The following is a 22,614-nucleotide window of genomic DNA, read 5'->3' as shown; positions in this document are numbered from 1 at the left end:
CACAACTGGATACAATGTTAAAATGTCTCAGGATGGAAACAACCTCAGAGTTTATAAACTTTCTAGAGCTTTCCTATTGCTGACTTCCTGGCTGTCAATGCCTCTCAGTCCAGCGGCCTCTCAGCCTGGCAAGGAGTGGGGCAGACAAATCAGCATAGGTCTGATACAACCATCTTCCTCCCATGTGCCGGCTTCTCTTGCATGTAGATATCTGACTGATGTGGCTGGCCAATCTGAAGTAAAGGTGTGTTCCTGGGGACTTGTGTGTGCTCCTGTGCCTTCATTGTAAAAATTACGAGCAATTGTTACACCCCAAAGAGGCAGTTTTATTCTCTTATAGGTCTGGAGACTGGAGGCTTGAGATCAGTGTCACAGGGCTAGAGTGGAGGGCCTGGACCACAGTTCCTTTAGGCAACCAAGGCAGGGGCAGGGGTTGGGAAATCAGAGTCCTTGTCTTTTCCAGCCTAAGCTTTTCTCCTTTGTTTTCCAATTAAAAGGCATCTTGGTGGTAAACACCTCTGATAGGGTGTTGGGAACTTCCTGCATTCTTAGCCCCTGAAGCCCTCCTTCTCACTCCTCCCAGTCTCCCACTGTTTCTCTCTTATCAGGACACTTACCATTCTATTTAGGGCCTTGGGGTATTGCCAGAAGAATCTGTCCATCATCAGATCTCTAGTGGAATCACACCTGTCAAGTCCTTTTGCCATATAAGGTGACACTCACCGGCTCCGGAAACTACAACCAAGATATGGTGGACATCACTTAGTTCACCCCGTAAGAACTCTGGGTGAATTTTTACTTCCTAATAACCAGAGAGGCCTCTTTTCACTCCCCCTTCCTTCTTTTGGGGGATAATTTGGAGACACTTTTGTGCTGGAGCTGCTACAGTGACTTTGATAATCAATGATGGGCAGGAAGTGCCCTTCTCACAGTAAACAGTAAGGACTCAGTTCTCAGTAGCACTGTGATACACAGAATCACGAAGAGCAAGCCTTCCAGTTTCCGCTGGGCAAGAGGGGCAGCCATCCTTTCTGTTCACACTGCAGTTGGGTAGCATTGTTTACAGCTAGATGCATCCTCACCACTCTTCTGGTCAAACGCCCAAATTGCTTGTGTGCCATTCTTGGTCAGAAAAATCTACAACCGAAACTTTAATTAGTTATATAGAAGCAGAAGCATGCTGATGCAGGGGCAGAAGAAGAAGAAGACATTTCCGGCTCATCCTCTTTAGGGTAATGATGGGGGCTCTGTAAGATAATTTGAATATTCAAAGTTGTAGCAAGTTAGTGCATCTGCTACTATATTGATTCCATCTTGCTTTAGTCATATCCCACTATTTCGTGGATACTCGGAACAATTAAAATGATAACTTTGAGGGTATTTGTTTGTTTTTTTAAGGTGGAGGCTGAGAAGATAGATTCTTTGGTAAAGTGCTTGTCAGATCTCCAGAATCTATCCTAAAAGCTGTTTGGGGCATGGTGACAAAAACTTGTAATTCCAATGTTGTAGAGGGGGAGACAGATGTATTCCCAGAGCCTACTGCTCAGCCACACTAGTGAAATCAATAAGCTCTGTGTTCAGTGAGAGAATAGCTGAATATTTACAGAGGATGACACCTCATGCTGACCAATGGTCTCCACATGTACATGGCTCCCCATATATACAAACACACTCATACACATATGCACTAGTATGTGCATGCGCATGCAAGTGCACACACACACACACACACACACCACATAGATATACACAAGGAAAGAATGTGTTAAATTTCCCCTGGAACACAGGCTTTAGCCAGGTTTCAAGTTACAACATAATATAATTTAATAGGCGAGAGTTCTTGACAGTAAGAGGCAAAATTTATATTTAAACGGCCTGGATCCTGACATGTTAACGGATGTTGGCAACCAACACCCAGAGTAACTGAAGGTTGTTATTATGCAGGACAAAGAAGTCTCTCCTTTGTAACTAAAGGTGTTCCAGGATGCTTGCTGCTCCTGGGGAGGGGTAGGCACCTGGCTCTCTTTTCTTAGGGCAGCTTTATCCAAATAAAACACAGCGTGTTTCATCACCCATAATGGAAAGTGCCTGTCATTCCTTGATCATCATCATATGGTTGGTGGCCGGTGGATAATGGACTACTGAGTGTCAAGGTGACTGGCTTTCAATGCACACAAAACTAAAAATTATAGACCTGTCATTGCTGAGGCAGGCCACAATTAGCTGTCTATGCAACTTGAAATATCCATTTTGCCAGCTAAGTAATCACTTGACTGGAGTTTTTCATTTTGGAAGCATTTCTGAGCCTTTTGTGTGCAGGTCCTTTAAAGTGTGTATCTGAAAGTAAATAAACAGTGCAGTTAATCGGATGGATTCTTTCTAGATACACCTCTTAACAAGCACACGGGGAAAGGCAAACCCTAAGCTTCTTACAATAATAACAATACTTCTGCGAGTGAAGGACACAAGCCTTGGGTATGTGGTGAGTAAAAGGGAAAGTTCAAGCTGAAATGTGTGAGCCATGTCTTCATACCTTAAAAGTTCAGGGCTGAGAAAGAGAAATGGAGATTTTCCTCAGTTAGATACCATGATTAGGCCAATTAAGTAAGGAATGAAAATCAGCACAAGGAATGCCAATGTTAGAGACATTCAACGCTTCAAGACTATCCACCCACCAGTCTCCTACATAAGTTTTCTTTCTTTGTGTCCCAGTATTGTGAGCAAATCAGGGCCCATGACGGTGAGTGTGTATCTGAGAATCTGCACTGAGGCCAGAGCAGGATGTTGGGAGCCTCCCCTGAGAGCTTTCACCACCTTATTGGCTTGAGACAGGGCCTCTCACAGTGAACCAAAAGTACTCAGGCTTTTGTTGGTGATGTTGTTTTGATACTTGTTTTTGTTTTTTTTTTCCATTTCTGGGTAGTCCCAACAGGTTCTTAGGATCCATGTATATCTGCCCCTCAATCCATCCCCTGGATGGGTGGGCTGGTATTACAGGGCCATGCAGCTGGGCTGGCCCTTTCCGTGGGTACTGGGGATTCAAACACAGATCCCCATGCTCATGGCTCTAGCACGCATACCCACCTACCTACTTCCCTAGCTCCTAGAGTTGATGTTTAATTTCCCATCTGAGTCCTACCCTTTCTCTTTTGCTGGTAGAGAAAAATGATGTCAGTGGAGTTTTTGATGGAAAACAGCATTGCAACTTCCATTTTATGTACAGCCAACCAGGATTCCATAATCTCTGCTCAGATTCTAGACTGTCTGATTGAACACATGGCTTTCCCATCTCTCCTGTGCCCCTAAGCTCCATTTCATATTACTCTCCCTCTCACTTCAATGAGCTATGTCTAAATTTAAATTGCCAAGCCACAAGGATGTAAGAGAACCAAACAATCAATACAAATTAAAGGAGAGCTCGGACTCTGAGCTCAGAGGCGTTTGAATGAAATTCTCCCTCTAAGTCTTGGCATCCTCATGATTTTATTTAACGCTCCATCATGGTTTTGATTACTGGGAATGTTAGGCAGGGTTACAAAGAACAGAAAAGATTTGCCTGGAACAGTCAAAGACCTGAATTTTTATTGTATTGAAATAGATCCTAACTAGGCTGCTGATGGTGAAATATTGACTATTCCATTGTTTTGAGTGACTGAGTGTCATATTTTACTGGGAATTGATTTCTGAGCCGCAGTCAAAGAGTGATTGAATTTGCCATTAGAGTCACTCTGTTGTGCAACTTGGGTTATGCAACGATCATTATGAACAGCAACAGCGATTGGGAACAGGGATTCTCTCTAATCGATCAGGTTTTGCTAGTATATTCAATTTTGATAGGACCAAAAAGCATCTTGTTTTATCATTTTCCTAACTAAAAGGTGGAAGTATAACTGAGGACCACAGGAGGCTGGATTGTCTGTTTTATAAAGGCTACTGTCAAAAAGATTGGTTTGTCTTCTGTTTTCCACTTGGAAAACATAATAGTCAACACCATAGTTGATTTTCAGTTACTAACAAGAGCATGTGCAAGCACACAAACACACCACACACATGCCTGTAAGGTTTTTGATTGTAAACTTTTTAATTGTAAAAATATAAACCATGAGGGTGAGCGCAGGTTAGATCCTCTCCAGGAAAGCATGTTAAGGTGCACAGAATAAGCAAATGAGGATTAAAGTGGGTGGAGCCAGATGTGTTTTAGTGATTCACCCCGGAAGGGCAAGGGCAAAGCAAGGAAAGAAGCCAGAGTCCTGACATGACTCCGTGCCCTTATGCAGAGGTCCAGTCTGTTCTGAACTGGCTAAAGATGTGGCAGTCAAAGGTGTCTTTTCATGATAGTGGCAGGCTGTCTTTGGAAAGTGTAAAATCCTCTATTGAAAGGAAGTGCTCTTGACCCACTGTTTTGAGACATCAAATCCTTCTGGCATGGAGATGTGTGCGCACTTCAGCTCTCTGACGCTTCTAAAGTACTTCCAGCTTGTCCTTATTTTCAGAGTTCTATATATTTGGGAGTTGGAGATACTGGTCCAAAGTGACTATTACTTGAAATGTATTATGATAACATAAATCAGAAATAGATTATCATCACCACACATGAGTTAGGTTGTGTTTAACCCTGTCTCTAGGAAGTGTTTGTCCCGTGTCCCGTGGCTAAGATCACAGGGTGTCTCTAGAGTCTAGGAATGAAAAGTTTGTCATACTGTTTCAATAACACTTCAGCTCTTGTCTGAGTACAACTTATTAATTCCAAGTGGCAAAAAGTAGGGATGGGAGAGAGCCAAGGGATTCGGCGTGTTTGGTTCTAGTGTTGACAGCGATAGTGACAGGTGTTATCTACTTTTCTATACTGGTCAAGTGTGTTTGGGTCTGAGCAGTGGTCTGTGAGTGTGCGATATGATAGGCCTGATGCAGCAGAGCCTAGCAGCTCACAACCGACAGTTCCCGAGAGTCACAACTGTTAGCATGTTTCCATGGTGATGCTACTTGCATTGTACAAACTTTGAGTTCTTGGGGTAACCTCATTCTAATTGCGTTTTATAAATAGCCAAGAATACCAACACTCATGTAAACAAAACAGTTTGACACAGTGTGGTCAGCTTGACAATGGTTAAGCCAGACCTGGACTCTAACGTTTCTGATTTCTTATGTATATTTTCCCCCAGATGACTTGTATTAATCTTAAGTTTCCAAAAAGGAAGAACAATTTCAAGGTGATGCTATATTCCTTTGATTTGTTTAAAAAAAAAAAACCCTCAAAAGTAAAAAAACTCATCTCATCTTACCAAATCCTTTGCATACTGCATCTAATATAAAAACATGATTTATTTATACATTAATTAAATGGTCTTTTACATTCATGACTACCACAGAGAAGAGTCATAGATTTGAAGGAAACCCTTTATTTAAATATGCCTTTCTTGGTGAGTAGGTGGATAAAAAATAAAGAGGAATAAAAAAACAAACCACTAATCTTCCGCAGGGGCTATTTCCATGGAAGTCCACCACCATGCAGGACATGGTACAAAGATATCTCTCAATGTAGATGACAGAGGAGCTGACCTTACACTGGCGGGAGTTGACATTATTTTAAAAGTAACAGAGAATTTGGCTACAGTACAGAGTCATAAAAAACTCTTTTTTTTTTTTTTTTTTGAGAGAGAATTGGATGTGACCAAACTTTCTTAAAAGGTTTATTTAAAAGGTGTGCTGCATACAAGTAGTAAATCCTTCATTTCTACTAAGTGTAGCTGAAGATGACTCTTTAATAAATATCCAACGAGCTCCTGTAAATTTGTTTTCATAGTTCTTGCTGGAGTTGGAAGGAGGTAAATGAGTCATAAACAAAATAAATGTAACAAGGAAGATTACTTAGTTTATAGAAAAATGTAATGAATAAATTAAATTCTAAATTAGTACAGACCTAATGATACAGTGTTTTCCTCCAAGGCTCAGCTGCTTGGAAACATTTTTTTGTCTATTTGAGTTCACGATGTCCTGATGTTGTTTTGGGGGGATAACCAGATTTACAAAAGGAACAGAGGTGAGCCAAGTTTTATGTCTTCGTGGGGATATATACATATATACAAGTCATTAGAATTATGCATAACTATAAACAGTCTTAAAATGATAGATACATAAAAGTTGGCCATTTAATGAATGTATTCGTCCTCCTTAAGATCATGCGTAGGCTTATATCTCACACTACAACAGTCATAAATAATACAGCAAGTAAGTCAGCTTGGTATTAAATGCAGAATTTTGTAATGCCTCTTACACACCCATGTCTCTCAGTCCTATAGTTAAAAATGAAAAAGTCCCATAGTCCCACCCCCCGCCCTCCGCCCCACGGCCCCGCCTCAGTCCCTAGCAGCCCCAAATACATTTAGTTGTTCTGTGGGACCTTTTTTCTTTTCATAAAAAATTATTCTGTCACACACTGTGCCTGTATCTGTCATTTTATCTGAATTGCATGTGAATTATACCTTGAATAGATTTCCCCACACTGGAGAAACGAACGCGTTCGTTCCTCTTCTGAGTATTTTAGACTTGTGTGAGTTCTTCCATATTTTTGTTTTTTGTTTTTGTTTTTTTTTTTTTTTTTTGTGCAAGGCCGCCAGCAAGGAGGCCTGGAGCCTTGAATGCTGACAGCCTCCATTAGCGTTAATGCGGGCCTCTTATCTCCCAGGCTCTCCTGCGCTCCCCCCTCGCTCGCTCTTGTCTGATGGTTCACTGACACCGTTGACAAGGCTGACACCACCAATCAGCTTCGGCTCAGCAAGGTCACTGTTCAGACTTGACTCGTGATTGGCTGCTGCGCTTCAGCGTGTTATTACTGTCTGATTTGATCGGAGGCAGGGGGTGGTCTCCAATCAAACAGAGAAAAGGTCCTGGAGAAGGTAATTAAATCCTGTCAGAGGCAATTATCGGTTCCAGGGCCATGACTCTGGCCCTGAATGCAGATGATCTGAAACTGTATTCTTGTAGAGATTCAAGAGGGCTCCTGGCGTGGTTCAGTTAGGCACAAAAGGAGCGGCAGGCTCTCTGCAAACAATCAGCTTTGTATTTGAACCTTTTCTTCCTTCTTTCCCTCTTTACCCGAAGATTTCTGGTTTTTGTTGATTTAAAAAAAAATCCTTTTCAGACCACTTTCTAATTAATTTAAGAGACAACGTATCGCTTTCTTGTACGTAAATAATGATACGTTTTACCAAAGAACTTCTGCCTCCAAACACAGGCTAGTTCAAACAGGCTTTACCAAGGCAGAGGGAAAGATCCCACGCAACAGCAGTCGGTAGCTTAGACCACATGAGGAGAGACTGTCACATTCCAAGGCGGTGGTGGCTCAGACTTAAGACCCTAGCTTAAAATAAGGGTGTGTGTGTGTGTGTGTGTGTGTGTGTGTGTGTGTGTGTGTGTGAATTCCGCCCTATGACAATCTCGAAGTTTCTTCAAGGTAATCTACTGGTGTTAGCCTGCATCGAGTGGGGATAATTTATTTACTTTTACTTTTTAAATTTATGAGAAGGTTTCTCTCTTACACTAAGATAATCATGAATTCCTAGCTACTGTCAGGTTAATATCAAAAGCAGAAATGTGTGATACCCCACAGCCTCAGCACTATTTAAAAATCAGAAGGTAGTATAGTGTCTCCCTGTTGTCCCCTACAGCCCCACAGGAGGAGGGTAAAGTGAAGTTTAGAATGTAAGGAAAGTGCATCCTCTCAAATATTTAGGGGCCTCCATTTGTAACTGGAGGTCTAGATTATCAGGAGAGAAAAAAGGGATAAGGTGTTTCCATCTGAGAAGAGGAAGCGAGCGAGCTCTGTAGGCACAGATTTGTTCTTACAGATACAGAGGGCTTCAGTTACCCTTCCTGTGTGATTTCTCATCGGCTGCTATTACATAGGTTTTATGATGTGGGTTTTGCCCAGTAATTTGGGACTAGGAGGTAATTGTCTCTGGAACCTGAAAAGTGTTTGTTGTCGTCAACAGTCTGAAGGCAATCGTTGTTTCTGTGCTTTCCTTTATCTTTATCCGTATCAGACAGCATAGAAATAGCGCCGCTGCACCCCACAAACACCCACTTGCCCAACTTGAAGCCTAGATTTCATCCACTGTGTGCTGTGAGCATAGGCATTATTTTTACAAGGATAAGATGTTCAAAACACCATTAAAACAATTTCCGAGTTGTTGCTGATGAAACAGTTTAAACACTAGGGTTTCTCCCCAGGGAACAGTTAACTTTCCTGTAATCTTGGCTGCTTTCTTTGTTCTAAAACACCATATTCCTTAATATGTGCAACTATTTGTTTTGTTGAATCTAAATAGATACTCTAAGCAAAACAGATTTTTTTTTTTTTTGGAAGTAGTCCCTGCTACTAGTCCATTAATCAGAATGAGGTATTAGGCTGGGAGAGAAATTTGTGGGAGACGATGTTAATAACACTGGGTAGTGCTTCACCACTGAAGAGCTAGATTGTAAACAGCCCCAAGTCCCGCACTGCACGCAGGACTGGGAAAATGATATTTGGTTCATTCTATATTGTGCTTTTCTGCAACATCAAAAGCTCCATAAACCTTTCTAATAAAGATAAAATAGATCCAAACAAACAAATTGCTCACCAGTACGACATACTTTAGGTCAATAGAAGGAAGGTTCACTGCTAGTGTTGAAAAATAGTTGCATGTCTTTAAATGATTTGTTTGTTTTCCTCTGTGGGAGTGACCAACCTTTCTTCTTTCTCTCCTTCCTTCCTTCCTTCCTTCCTTCCTTCCTTCCTTCCTTCCTTCCTTCCTTCCTTCCTTCCTTCCTTCCTTTCTCCCTCACTCCCTCTCTCTCTTTCCTTTGAACTATAGTATTTCTTTTTGTTTAGTTAGGCATTGTATATTATTATGTGTTTATGTTATTTTGTGGCAGCTGTTTTAATAAAGATCCCCTCAGAAAGAAAGCTTTGGGGGGTGGGGAAAGAGACAACACTTACAAATAGAGCAAAAGAAATGAAAATGTTTCCTCTGATAGTTAAATCAATGCTTTAAATTTGAAAAACAATGAGAAGGAAATGAGGCTGGAATACCCAGGACCACTTTACTAAAGAATCCAGCATCCTCAGGGCAGCAAATGTCTTTTAGATGTATCTTTAAAGCTGTCCTGCTGAATTGGAAGTCCCTGGAGGGCAGAACTGGCACCCTGTTCAATCTGGAATGCCCAGAAATTCAATCAACAGAAGTCAGTATTGATTTCACACCCTCCTGGACCCCTATTTGAGTCTCTGTGTGGTGGCCCCTCTCCCCGGAAGTGAAGTCTTCCAGACTATGAGTAAGTATATCGCAACATTTTTTTTTTATGATGTGGGAGACTCAATCCTGATCTGATTATTGTTTTCCCACATCAAGTGTCTAATCTGTACCTTAAAAAAATAGGAGAGTTTCAATGTTCCCATTTAATTTTCTGCTGGCTCAAACTTGAACCACCAGGACTCCTTCAATGAAAAAAAAAAATACCCAAGGTCATTATAATTAAGAGAGCTAGCTGAGTACATCATGTTTCTTTAAATGATTTGTAAACAGAACTCTCTGGGGGTACTATGCTACATTCCGTAGTAAAATATATTTTAAAATTTATGGAAAACGTAGAAAATAATTCACCTTTATCTCCTTATGTTAGGTTGCTTTGGTCAGAGTTATTGGAATGAGAAGAGAGAATTTGCCTTTTAATTGGTCTTTTCCAGACTTCTGGTGAGATTCCTAACACTACCAACCTCAGGAGTACAGAGCCCAGAGAAAGTCCATTGGGGTCCATTTTCAGGATGGTGCATATGGGAACAATAATTTATGAACGGTAATAAGAGTTGGGGATGCAATTCCCTGCCCAACATCAGGATAAGTGTACCCCACTGATTACCGAATGCGCAGAAAATCCTTGACTAAATAGGATAAAAGCAGTCTGCACTTCTTGTTTGTAAGTTGGCATTTTTCAAAAGCAATTGAAAAAAAAAAAGAGAACATGAAAATCTCAATGAAGAAATATGTTTTAAGAAACATATATATTTTTTAAGAGGTATAGATGTGGGGGTTGGCAGTGAAAAATCATCTGAGCTTTTCCACACAGGAGATGGAAAAATTAGCTTGCACTGCTGTGTGATGCTGCTGTGAATTTGCCTCCTTGCTAGCTGTGGATTTTCCCCTCGAGGGATCTGAAAATGTATCACGTTTTATTAATTTATTGGCTCTGCACCGAGGTGTATTGTAAGCCAACTTTAAGTACTTAATTTTGGTATTTATTCACTGCTCATAAAAAGAGGCAGCTTTCCTGACAAACCCTGAGGATGTCTATAATCAACCAGGGATAAGAAATCTAAACACATTTCAATATGCTATTTGTACTTATTTTTAAATTCATTGGTGGGTGGTTGGGTAGTGGTGATAGTATGTGTGTCCATGTTTGTGTGCTTGTGTTTGTGTGTATGTGCATGTGTGAGTGAGTGAATGTGTGTAACCATGTTTGTGTGCTTGTGTTTGTGTGTATGTGCATGTGTGAGTGAGTGAATGTGTGTGTCCATGTTTGTGTGCTTGTGTTGGTGTGTATGTGCGAGTGTGTGTGTGTGTGTGTGCGTGAGCGCATGCATGTTTGTGTTCATATATGGAGAGACCAGGGGTTGACATGAATTATCTGCCTCTATCACTTTGTCTTATTATTGTCATTTCCTTTTTAGACAAAGTCTCTCACCATACAGAGTGCAGCATTTCGACCATAGTGGTTGGGCAGCCAGCCCTTGGGATTCTCCTGTCCCAGTCTTCCCAGATGTGGGGTTATTCATTTGAGTATTCGAACCCAGCTCAGTTTCTTGTGTAAGTGCTGGAGATCAAATTTAGTTCCTCACATTTGCTCAGCGGGCTCTTAACTGATGGAGCTAACTTGCCAGCTCCTAATTTATTGATTTGTCTGAGTCAGAGTCTAATGTATCCCAGCTTGGTTCCGAACTCACAACACAACTGAGGATGACCCTGAACTTGAGGGTACCAGACTGTCTTCACCTTCAAGTGCTGCGATCAGCAACATGCATCTATGCCCAGATTGGTTGATATTACTGAGTGGTGACTTTGTTCCTGGTTTGTTAGGGCTGTGTTCTTTCAGCAGTGGTAGTGTTGTAGACTTGAGCATGTGGCTGAGGAAGTTATTTCTTCTCCCTGTTTCTAGACACTGGCAATTTTATTCCTTCTTGGTGCACAAGAACATGTGAATATAGTCACTGGGATAGGAATGGTAACATCACAATGAACTTGAAGTTGGCTGGCCAAGTCAAAAAGTGGTAGGGGCATGTGCAGAGATAGTGTTTGACACTACAAAAATCTTAAGGTCAAGAAATACAAATGAAGAATAGATAGAAGAAAGTCAACCTGGAAAATGGAAAGAGGAAAGGCGCTAGTCTGGCAAGTAGATGGCCCAGCACTGGCTCTGCCCTAGTGAACTTCCAGGAGTGTTAGATGGAGTCATTTCTACACAGACTCTATTTCATTTCCTTTCCCAACTCTAAGGTTGCCAGATAAAATAAAAAGCCCACAGTAAGATCTGTATGCTAGCCAAATAATGAATAGTGTTTCTATAAAATAATGTACCAAATACCACACTGGGTATATATTATTTCAAGATTACATGCAATTCAAATTTTACTGATATTCTGTGTCTTCTTTGCTATATCAAACAACATTGCATATCCTGTGTGTCACCTTTAGTGACAGCTGGTACGCAGTGCTAGAGAGTTCATGTTCTCCAAATATGAGGTGACCATGTTGGGTTGAAACCTTCCATTGCTCACATTTCTGCTGAGAAGTCTGAGGCTCATTCTCTTGCCCTTCACACCTGTCATTTTACAAACCTCAGAAAATACATTTTTTTCACACACTGATACCTGAATGCCCCTTTCATTCATTGCTCCAACTGACCCCTCCTTTTTCACTCTTCTCTGAGTTCTTTGTACAGTGCTCCCAAAGCGCCATAATCCATTCATCGTAAAGTTCTCTTCTTACTCAATAATTTGATTCATGACTACTATCATTATCATCTTTATTATTAGTGTGTGTGCAGGATTTATGCAGATGCATACCACAGCACACGTGTGGAGCTCAGAGGACAACTTTTCGGAGTCTGTTTTCTCTTTCCAGATTTGCATGGATTCCAGGAATGGAATTCAGGTCACCACACCAGATTGGCACAGGATGAGCCTTTACCAGCCAAACCATCTCATTGCTCCAATAAAGTCTGTTTATCTAACATGATTCTCTCCTTTCTCTTCAGAAGTGCTGTTTTCCCTTGAAGACATTGTGTCTGCCATGGCTATCTTGAGTGGAGGCTAGTCTTTTCGAGTGCCATAGCTATCTCAGAGCACAGGATATATAGCAGGACTTGTGACCATTTAAGCTACAAAATTTGGACAAATATTTTGAGACATGGCTTAAGCTTCATGCTTTTTTTCTGTTTGTTTTTGTTTGTTTTTTGTTTGTTTGTTTTTCAAGACAGAGTTTCTCTGTATAGCCCTGGCTGTCCTGGAACTCACTTTGTAGACCATGCTGGCCTCGAACTTAGAAATCTGCCTGCCTCTGCCTCCCAAGGTCTGGGATTAAAGGCGTATGCCACCATGCCGGGCTAAGCTTCATGTTTTTTATATATGGAATCTGTTATTATCGTTAAGAATTTTAGCACCCAAGTAGAAAGGTTACTTGCCTTGGTTGATTGCCTTGGTTGTTTTTCATCTTTGAAAAAGTTTATCTTCATCTGAAAACCAAAAAGACATAACTATTATTAACTATCAGCATGTGGAAAAGGAGATTGGAGGGATATAAAGGATATAGAAATGAGATAAAGGACCAGACCTCACGCTTGTGACTTATGAAGATAAGATCTCCTTTGATTGACAGCCGAAGTTAAAACAAACAAGTGGGAAACTTGCCTGCAAAAAAATCAGCAGTCAAGTTAAGATGATTTAATCAAATTTTCTATTCAAAATAATTCCTTTACCCAAAGCCATCATGAGCCATCTTTTCCCAATTGAGTACTCGAAAGAAGAAAACTGGGCTAGAGAAACAGGATCTCGGATGATTATAATTGAAGAGTGTCTATTGCTCCAGAGCCACAGTGAGTCTGGTATGCATGTAATCCAAACAGATTGACAGGAGGCACAGCAGGACAGGGATGGAGTGTGAAGGTAACTCACACTTGGTGGGGCACTGATAGGTGTGGAGCACTGAAGGGCAGTGGCACAGCTGAGAGCCATCCTGAATCAGTTGCAACTATCTGCGTCTCCCCTCTCTCTTGCAGATCTATGAGCTAGAAGACAGCTGGGACAGCAAATTCTTGACTCGCTTATCATCATGTTCCCTTTCCATGGTCAGCCCAGACTCTGGGCTCCATCACAACACACTAGTCTGTTCAGCATGGAGTACCTTTTTTGCCTCTTCTAGTCCAGCCATCCAGGCAAATCAATCAATACACTGTAAGTGACATCTGAGATGGAAACCTATTTCTTTACCCCAGACTAGATTATCTCAAACAAGCTTTGTAATATTAAAACTCTTCTGTGTTTCGTGTGCAAGAATCTCAATGAATCCTTCCATCTCTGCTTCAAGAGATGATAGGGGCCGTGGCAGACTATGATCCGGTCACTCACATCATATTATTAAGTTCTGGGGCATGCATGTGGGGGTGGGAAGGTTGTTATTAGATATTTACCCTCTTCTACCTATTTTTCAGAATTTTAAACACAGAAAACCTAAAGGACACTTAAATGTAATTTTATCAAGAGGAAGGAGAAAATTGATTTTGTACATGCCCAACCTCTGTCTTAACTGATACAAAGATTTCAAAGGAACAATGTTCAATTTTGTGAGTGTCTTTTCCGGTCCCACATATGCCATGTTATAAATCCATTCTGGATATACAATGACAGGCTCTTTTAAAAAATATTTCTTAGAGTTTTTTCTTAAATTAGAACCCACATATTCAAAACACATGAGAACAGCCCTTTTCTACCTTTGTTCTGACAGAAGTGGCAATTCATAAGTGACCCATCGTGTCAAGCTGGAGAGCAGGAGGGACACCCAGCTTTTTAAAGCGAGCTTATCAATCACTGTATCCCGAATAAGCATCTTCATCCCAGCTACAGAAAATAGAAGGCTGTAGAAAAGAACAGGAGGCTAGCCATGCTTTCAACCTTATTTTAAAGTAATTATATGAAAAAAGTCTGTGTTTATAAACTAATAAATTATACACTTTTAAAATGTTTTTTTTCTTCCGTGTGTGTATAATCCCTCCATGTTCCATATATGGTCTAGTTTGCTTTTCTCTTGCTGTGACAAACACCATAAGCAAAGCCACTTTGGGAGAAAGTGTTTAGTTGAGCTTATGGGGAAGTCACTCAAGGCAGGAACCTGGAAACAGGAATCGAAGCAGAGGCCATGAAGGCACACTGCTTCCTGGCTCGCTTCAGGTCCATGCTCAGCCAGCAGTTCTACACAGCCCAGACCCACCCACCTAGGAATGGGACGATGGACCGAGCCTCCTTATCAATTAAAAAGCAAGAAAATTGCCCATAGTCGAGCGTGAGAGAGGCGGTCCTTCAGACTCGGTCCCTTCCTCCCAGGTGGCCATAAGTTTGTGTCAGATTAACAACTGAAGCTAAGTATGACATTGTTTAAAACATACAAAAAATTACTTCTGCTCCTTCCATCTAGAGGTTGACAATTTTGTATATTTTCATTTTTTTTTAAATTTCAAACACAAGGACTGTATTTATATTATTGCTACTCTTTCCTTCCCTTCCCCCTTCAATTCCACACGTGACCTCCTCTTCCATAATTATGACTGTTCACACACACACACACACACACACACACATACACACACACACCCCGCACCCCACATTTTGACCTTGGACTTTCCAGCCTCTAGAACTGGAAAAAATACATTCCTGTTGTTTATAAGCCAGCCAATTAAAGCTATTTCCACTTTAGCAGTACAAACAGACTAAGGCAGATCATGATAAATACTTCTAGCAATAATTACTCCTCGTCTTTGCTACAACTTTCCTGTAACTTTCCCGGTGCTGTTTCAGGTCGTTCGCACACATGATTTTCCCGGAATTTCATAACGATCCTTCCGGGTTGCAGGGAGTGCACCGTTGCTCTCGTTATTCTGGGTGCAGAGCAGATACAGAAGAGTTAAGCATAGGGCCGCAGTCTGGTTAATGGCAGAGGCAGGGTAGAGGCTGAGTCTCCAAGTTCCTGTTCAAGAGCTCTTTCTTGGACACTACACAACCTTCCAAATATATCAAAACAGTCTTTCTTAAAAACACCATATGCATAGCATTTAACATAGAAGAAATGAACTCAAATAGAATTTGCCACTCCGTCAGGCTCAACACACATAATTTTGATGTGATTCCAAAAATCTAATGAGGATAGGCATTTAATTTCATCATTAAAATGAAAATAGACATTTTTGAAGCAAGCACAGTGGACAAATTAGCTCATCAGGGACAGATTATTTTTCTAGTGACTTTGAGAGTACTATTTTTATTTTTATTTTATTTTTAATTTATTTTTTACACTCTATATTCCACCCCCCAACCCCCCATCCACTCTCCGACTGCTTCACATCCCACACATCCTCCCTACCCCACCCTGTCTCCACGTGGATACGCCCAACCCCTGCCCCACCTGACCCTTAAACTCCCTGGGGCCTCCAGTCTCTTGAGGGTTAGGTGCGTCATCTCTGGATGAACACAGACCCGGAAGTCCTCTACTGTATGTGTGTTGGGGACCTTATATCAGCTGGTGTATGCTGTCTGTTTGGTGGTCCAGTGTTTGAGAGATCTCAGGGGTCCAGATTAATTGAGACTGCTGGTCCTCCCTCAGGATCACCCTTCTCCTCAGCTTCTTTCAGCCTTCCCTAATTCAACAACAGGGGTCAGCTGTCCATTGGTTGGATGCAAATATCTGCATCTGACTCTTTCAGCTGATGGTGGGTCTTTTGGAGGGCAGTCATGATAGACCCCTTTTTGTGAGCGCTCCATAGCCTCAGTAATAGGGTGAGGCCTTGGGACCTCCCCTTGAGCTGGATCCCACTTTGGGCCTGTTGCTGGACCTTCGTTTCCTCAGGCTCCTCTCCATCTTTATTCCTGTAATTCTTTCAGACAGGAACAATTATGGGTCAGAGATGTACCTGTGGGATGGGAACCCCATCCCACACTTGATGTCCTGTCTTCCTGCTGGAGGTTAATGCTGTACCCTTGCCACTGCCTGATGGTACTGAGAGTCCACTAAGACATGGACCTCTACAGCAGAGTAAAACAATCTCTGGGATGCTCTCTTTAATCTTGAGAAGTGAAGTAATATGGCAGCTGTCATATTTTGTGTGTTTGTGTTTTCACATGGGCAAAAGCAAATGTTTGTGTGAAGTACACATGCAAATCTGTACATGTGCACAGAGGCCTGTGTGGTTCTTCAAGTCCTTTCTACAATATTTCTGAATGGACGAAGGCTTGATCTTTCATTGGTCTGGAGCTTACAAATAGGATGAGCTGGCTGGCCAGTTAGGCTCAGGGATCTCTCTCTGTCTCTGTAGCCTTGGGATTACAAGTACTGGACCACCATGGCTGGTTTTCCTTTGTGGATCTTCATGTATGCAAAGCAAACACTTTGCTGACTTAATCATATACCACACCCAAGATGCCATATTTTTTAAAATTAAAATATGTGTATGCCCAGTACAGGGGAATGCCAGGGGCAGAAAGCAGGAGTGGGTGGGTTGGGGAGCAGGGTGGGGGGTGGGTATAGGGGACTTTGGGAATAGCATTTGAAATGTAAATGAAGAAAATATCTAATAAAAAAAGGAAAAAATTAAAATATGTGGGTTAAAAACTAACCACAGTTTAAAATGTCATACCCTCACCATCTGAGTGAAATGCAAGAGTTTTTCTAAGTAGCAAGTCTCACTGCTGCATGGAGGAATGCCATTCCTACTCAGGTGCCTGACAACTGACACTTTGGCTTTTTTTTTTTTTTAAAGATTTATTTATTTATTATATGTAAGTACACTGTAGCTGTCTTCAGACACTCCAGAAGAGGGAGTCAGATCTTGTTACGGATGGTTGTGAACCACCATGTGGTTGCTGGGATTTGAACTCTGGACCTTCGGAAGAACAGTCGGGTGCTCTTACCCACTGAGCCATCTCACCAGCCCCCGACACTTTGGCTTTTATTTATGGAAACCCTGCTGAGGGATTACTGGCTCATGCAACAAACTTCTTAAACTATTCTTTTTTTTTTTTTCCATTTTTTATTAGGTATTTAACTCATTTACATTTCCAATGCTATACCAAAAGTCCCCCATATCCACCCACCCCCACTCCCCTGCCCACCCACTCCCCCTTTTTGGCCCTGGTATTCCCCTGTACTGGGGCATATAAAGTTTGCAAGTCCAATGGGCCTCTCTTTCCAGTGATGGCCGACTAGGCCATCTTTTGATATATATGCAGCTAGAGTTAAGAGCTCCGGGGTACTGGTTAGCTCATAATGTTGTTCCACCTATAGGGTTGCAGATCCCTTTAGCTCCTTGGCTACTTTCTCTAGCTCCTCCATTGGGAGCCCTATGATCCATCCATTAGCTGACTGTGAGCATCCACTTCTGTGTTTGCTGGGCCCCGGCATAGTCTCACAAGAGACAGCTACATCTGCGTCCTTTCAATAAAATCTTGCTAGTGTATGCAATGGTGTCAGCGTTTGGATGCTGATTATGGGGTGGATCCCTGGCTATGGCAGTCTCTACATGGTCCATCCTTTCATCTCAGCTCCAAACTCCGTCTCTGTAACTCCTTCCATGGGTGTTTTGTTCCCAAATCTAAGGAGGGGCATAGTGTCCACACTTCAGTCTTCATTCTCCTTGAGTTTCATGTGTTTAGCAAATTATATCTTATATCTTGGGTATCCTAGGTTTGGGGCTAATATCCACTTATCAGTGAATACATATTGTGTGAGTTTCTTTGTGAATGTGTTACCTCACTCAGGATGATGCCCTCCAGGTCCATCCATTTGGCTAGGAATTTCATAAATTCATTCTTTTTAATAGCTGAGTAGTACTCCATTGTGTAGATGTACCACATTTTCTGTATCCATTCCTCTGTTGAGGGGCATCTAGGTTCTTTCCAGCTTCTGGCTATTATAAATAAGGCTGCTATGAACATAGTGGAGCATGTGTCCTTCTTACCGGTTGGGACATCTTCTGGATATATGCCCAGGAGAGGTATTGCTGGATCCTCCGGTAGTACTATGTCCAGTTTTCTGAGGAACCGCCAGACTGATTTCCAGAGTGGTTGTACAAGCCTGCACTCCCACCAACAATGGAGGAGTGTTCCTCTTTCTCCACATCCTCGCCAGCATCTGCTGTCACCTGAATTTTTGATCTTAGCCATTCTGACTGGTGTCAAACCTATGGGACACAATGAAAGCATTTCTAAGAGGGAAACTCATAGCGCTGAGTGCCTCCAAGAAGAAACGGGAGACAGCACATACTAGCAGCTTGACAACACATCTAAAAGCCCTAGAAAAAAAGGAAGCAAATTCACCCAAGAGGAGTAGACGGCAGGAAATAATCAAACTCAGGGGTGAAATCAACCAAGTGGAAACAAGAAGAACTATTCAAAGAATTAACCAAACGAGGAGTTGGTTCTTTGAGAAAATCAACAAGATAGATAAACCCTTAGCTAGACTCACTAAAGGGCACAGGGACAAAATCCTAATTAACAAAATCAGAAATGAAAAGGGAGACATAACAACAGATCCTGAAGAAATCCAAAACACCATCAGATCCTTCTACAAAAGGCTATACTCAACAAAACTGGAAAACCTGGACGAAATGGACAAATTTCTGGACAGATACCAGGTACCAAAGTTGAATCAGGATCAAGTTGACCATCTAAACAGTCCCATATCACCTAAAGAAATAGAAGCAGTTATTAATAGTCTCCCAACCAAAAAAAGCCCAGGACCAGATGGGTTTAGTGCAGAGTTCTATCAGACCTTCAAAGAAGATCTAATTCCAATTCTGCACAAACTATTTCACAAAATAGAAGTAGAAGGTACTCTACCCAACTCATTTTATGAAGCCACTATTACTCTGATACCTAAACCACAGAAAGATCCAACAAAGATAGAGAACTTCAGACCAATTTTTCTTATGAATATCGATGCAAAAATCCTCAATAAAATTCTCGCTAACCGAATCCAAGAACACATTAAAGCAATCATCCATCCTGACCAAGTAGGTTTTATTCCAGGGATGCAGGGATGGTTTAATATACGAAAATCCATCAATGTAATCCATTATATAAACAAACTCAAAGACAAAAACCACATGATCATCTCGTTAGATGCAGAAAAAGCATTTGACAAGATCCAACACCCATTCATGATAAAAGTTTTGGAAAGATCAGGAATTCAAGGCCCATACCTAAACATGATAAAAGCAATCTACAGCAAACCAGTAGCCAACATCAAAGTAAATGGAGAGAAGCTGGAAGCAATCCCACTAAAATCAGGGACTAGACAAGGCTGCCCACTTTCTCCCTACCTTTTCAACATAGTACTTGAAGTATTAGCCAGAGCAATTCGACAACAAAAGGAGATCAAGGGGATACAAATTGGAAAAGAGGAAGTCAAAATATCACTTTTTGCAGATGATATGATAGTATATATAAGTGACCCTAAAAATTCTACCAGAGAACTCCTAAACCTGATAAACAGCTTCGGTGAAGTAGCTGGATATAAAATAAACTCAAACAAGTCAATGGCCTTTCTCTATACAAAGAATAAACAGGCTGAGAAAGAAATTAGGGAAACAACACCCTTCTCAATAGTCACAAATAATATAAAATATCTTGGCGTGACTCTAACTAAGGAGGTGAAAGATCTGTATGATAAAAACTTCAAATCTCTGAAGAAAGAAATTAAAGAAGATCTCAGAAGATGGAAAGATCTCCCATGCTCATGGATTGGCAGGATCAACATTGTAAAAATGGCTATCTTGCCAAAAGCAATCTACAGATTCAATGCAATCCCCATCAAAATTCCAACTCAATTCTTCAACGAATTGGAAGGAGCAATTTGCAAATTTGTCTGGAATAACAAAAAACCTAGGATAGCAAAAAGTCTTCTCAAGGATAAAAGAACTTCTGGCGGAATCACCATGCCAGACCTAAAGCTTTACTACAGAGCAATTGTGATAAAAACTGCATGGTACTGGTATAGAGACAGACAAGTAGACCAATGGAATAGAATTGAAGATCCAGAAATGAACCCACACACCTATGGTCACTTGATCTTCGACAAGGGAGCTAAAACCATCCAGTGGAAGAAAGACAGCATTTTCAACAATTGGTGCTGGCACAACTGGTTGTTATCGTGTAGAAGAATGCGAATCGATCCATACTTATCTCCTTGTACTAAGGTCAAATCTAAGTGGATCAAGGAACTTCACATAAAACCAGAGACACTGAAACTTATAGAGGAGAAAGTGGGGAAAAGCCTTGAAGATATAAACTATTCTTACAAATAAAAAGTCCTAGGGTGTGCACACCTTTAACTCCAGCACTTGGGAGGTAGGGGCAGGTGAATCTCTGTGTGTTTGAGGTCACCCTGGTCTACAGAGCAATTCCTAGGACAGCCAGGGCTACTAAGAGAAACTCTAATTTGAAAAGCTAAATAAATAAATAAATGAGTAAATAAATCCCTGACGTCAGGTGTCGTTACACCTGGCTTAAACAAAACAAAACAAATCAAATCAAAACAAATCAAATCAAATCAAAACAAAACAAAACAAAACAAAACAAAACAAAACAAAACACAGACCTTGTGTAATTCCAATACATGAAATAGAGATGGATGGAAAACCACATTTACATTTACAGCAGGGGTGAGAGGAAGCTGTGTCTCTATCATCTCATAAGATTCCTGTACTAGTCAGGGTTCTCTAGAGTCACAGAACTTATGGAATGAATCTATCTACTATCTATCTATCTATCTATCTATCTATCTATCTATCTATCTATCTATCTATCTATCTATCTATCTACCTACCTACCTACCTACCTACCTATCTATCTATCTATCTATCTATCTATCTATCTATCTATCTATCTATCTGGAATTTATTGGAATGACTTACAGGCTGTAGTCCAACTAATCCAACAATGGCTAGCTCTGAATGGAAAGTCTAAAGATCTAGTAGTTGCTCAGTCCCACAGTTGGTCTCTTGTATAAGCTGGAATCTCAAAGTAGACTCCAATGGATATGCAGGCAAAGTGAGTTTAAGCAGTCAAAGGACAAATATTTCCTTCTTCCATTGTCCTCATACAGGCCTCCAGCAGAAGGTGTGGCCCATATTAAAGGTGTGCCTCAAGATCTGGATTAAAGGTATATTTCTTCCAGCTTCAATATCCAGATCACAGGTGTGCCCTCCATCTCTGGATTGTAGTGCATTCCAGATGTAGTCATTTTGACAACCGAGAACAGCTATCACAACACCTTCGCATCTCTCATCTGCCCATCATTTCTGCCCTGCTTAGTGGTGGGAAGTCAGTGAAGTAGAAAGGAAACAAAGTCCCTACTTTTAGGAAGCTTCCAATCATGACTTCTGGCCCTCATGCAAAAAGCATGCTCACAGGAAGTATTTATACTGAGGGGCGTGGTCTAGGGAAGAGGTCTTGGAAGCTTTCTCTGAGGAATGGTGTCTGCGCTGGGGTCAGAATGATACTCTATGTTTTAAAGTGAAAATGGGGATTGAAAATTGCTGGGAAGTAGGAAGAGGATTTTCAAAGGCAAGCTGAAAGATTAGAAACACAGGCATACATTAGCAACTAGAAAGCAAACCATGATGGCAATGGGGAGAGAGGGATGAGGAGGCTCGGGTGGCTGGCTCAGTAAGGGAACAGGGACAATGCCAGGCCACAGGCATGACACAGGACTTCTTTGCTAGTTGAGAAAGCCCCTCTGCTGTGGGTGTAGAAATCTTGGAGAGGGGCTGGGAGTGGATATGATGAGATAAGTCAGAAGACTCATCCTTTATCCAGGCAGAAGAGGGCTAAGAAATTGCAGAGGATTGAATGGGTCAGAGTTATTCAGAAAATAAAGTTTTCAGGACTGGGGACATCATGGGGCAATGGTGGAGGATGGTAAGTTCAGGTTTCTGGCTCATGTAATAGGCTCCTCTGATGAAAGGGTATTCCTTTGGAACAGGGGTCAGCAAACTTTAGTGTGTGGGTCACTGGTCCATGTTCATTGGATTGTGCTTTTTATGTAGCTGCTTTTATACTACAAATAAAACAAACATGGTTCATAAAACTGAAATCTTTTACCTCTATCTTCAAAAAACACTTTCTTAACCCAGTGTTAGAGAAAGCTCATGTACACACTGCCGTGATTCAGATGTCCATGTGTCCCCAAAGGCTCAGGTATTGAAATTTTGGTCTCCTGTGTGACAGAGCTGATATGGGGTGGAACCTTAAAGAAGTGAGGGCTGGTGGAGGTTAAACCTGGCCTCTCTTCAACTCTGGTTCCCTGCTTTCCA

At 41.3% G+C, this 22,614-nt stretch overlaps 1 long non-coding RNA gene across 1 annotated transcript; it reads left to right on the top strand.

Moving 5' to 3' along the window:
- The first annotated feature begins 6,825 nt into the window (after positions 1 to 6,825).
- BB218582 (expressed sequence BB218582) lies at positions 6,826 to 14,273 on the top strand. Its single transcript, NR_137201.1, has 7 exons — positions 6,826 to 6,896; positions 9,129 to 9,315; positions 9,728 to 9,837; positions 10,712 to 10,847; positions 13,021 to 13,131; positions 13,315 to 13,489; positions 14,040 to 14,273. It is a non-coding gene; the product is annotated as an expressed sequence BB218582 (long non-coding RNA).
- The last annotated feature ends 8,341 nt before the right edge of the window (positions 14,274 to 22,614 follow it).

The sequence above is a fragment of the Mus musculus genome, chromosome 2 (genome assembly GCF_000001635.26).
Source record: "Mus musculus strain C57BL/6J chromosome 2, GRCm38.p6 C57BL/6J".
In the NCBI taxonomy this organism is placed as follows: domain Eukaryota; kingdom Metazoa; phylum Chordata; class Mammalia; order Rodentia; family Muridae; genus Mus; species Mus musculus.
This window is presented reverse-complemented; position numbering and strand designations above follow the sequence as displayed.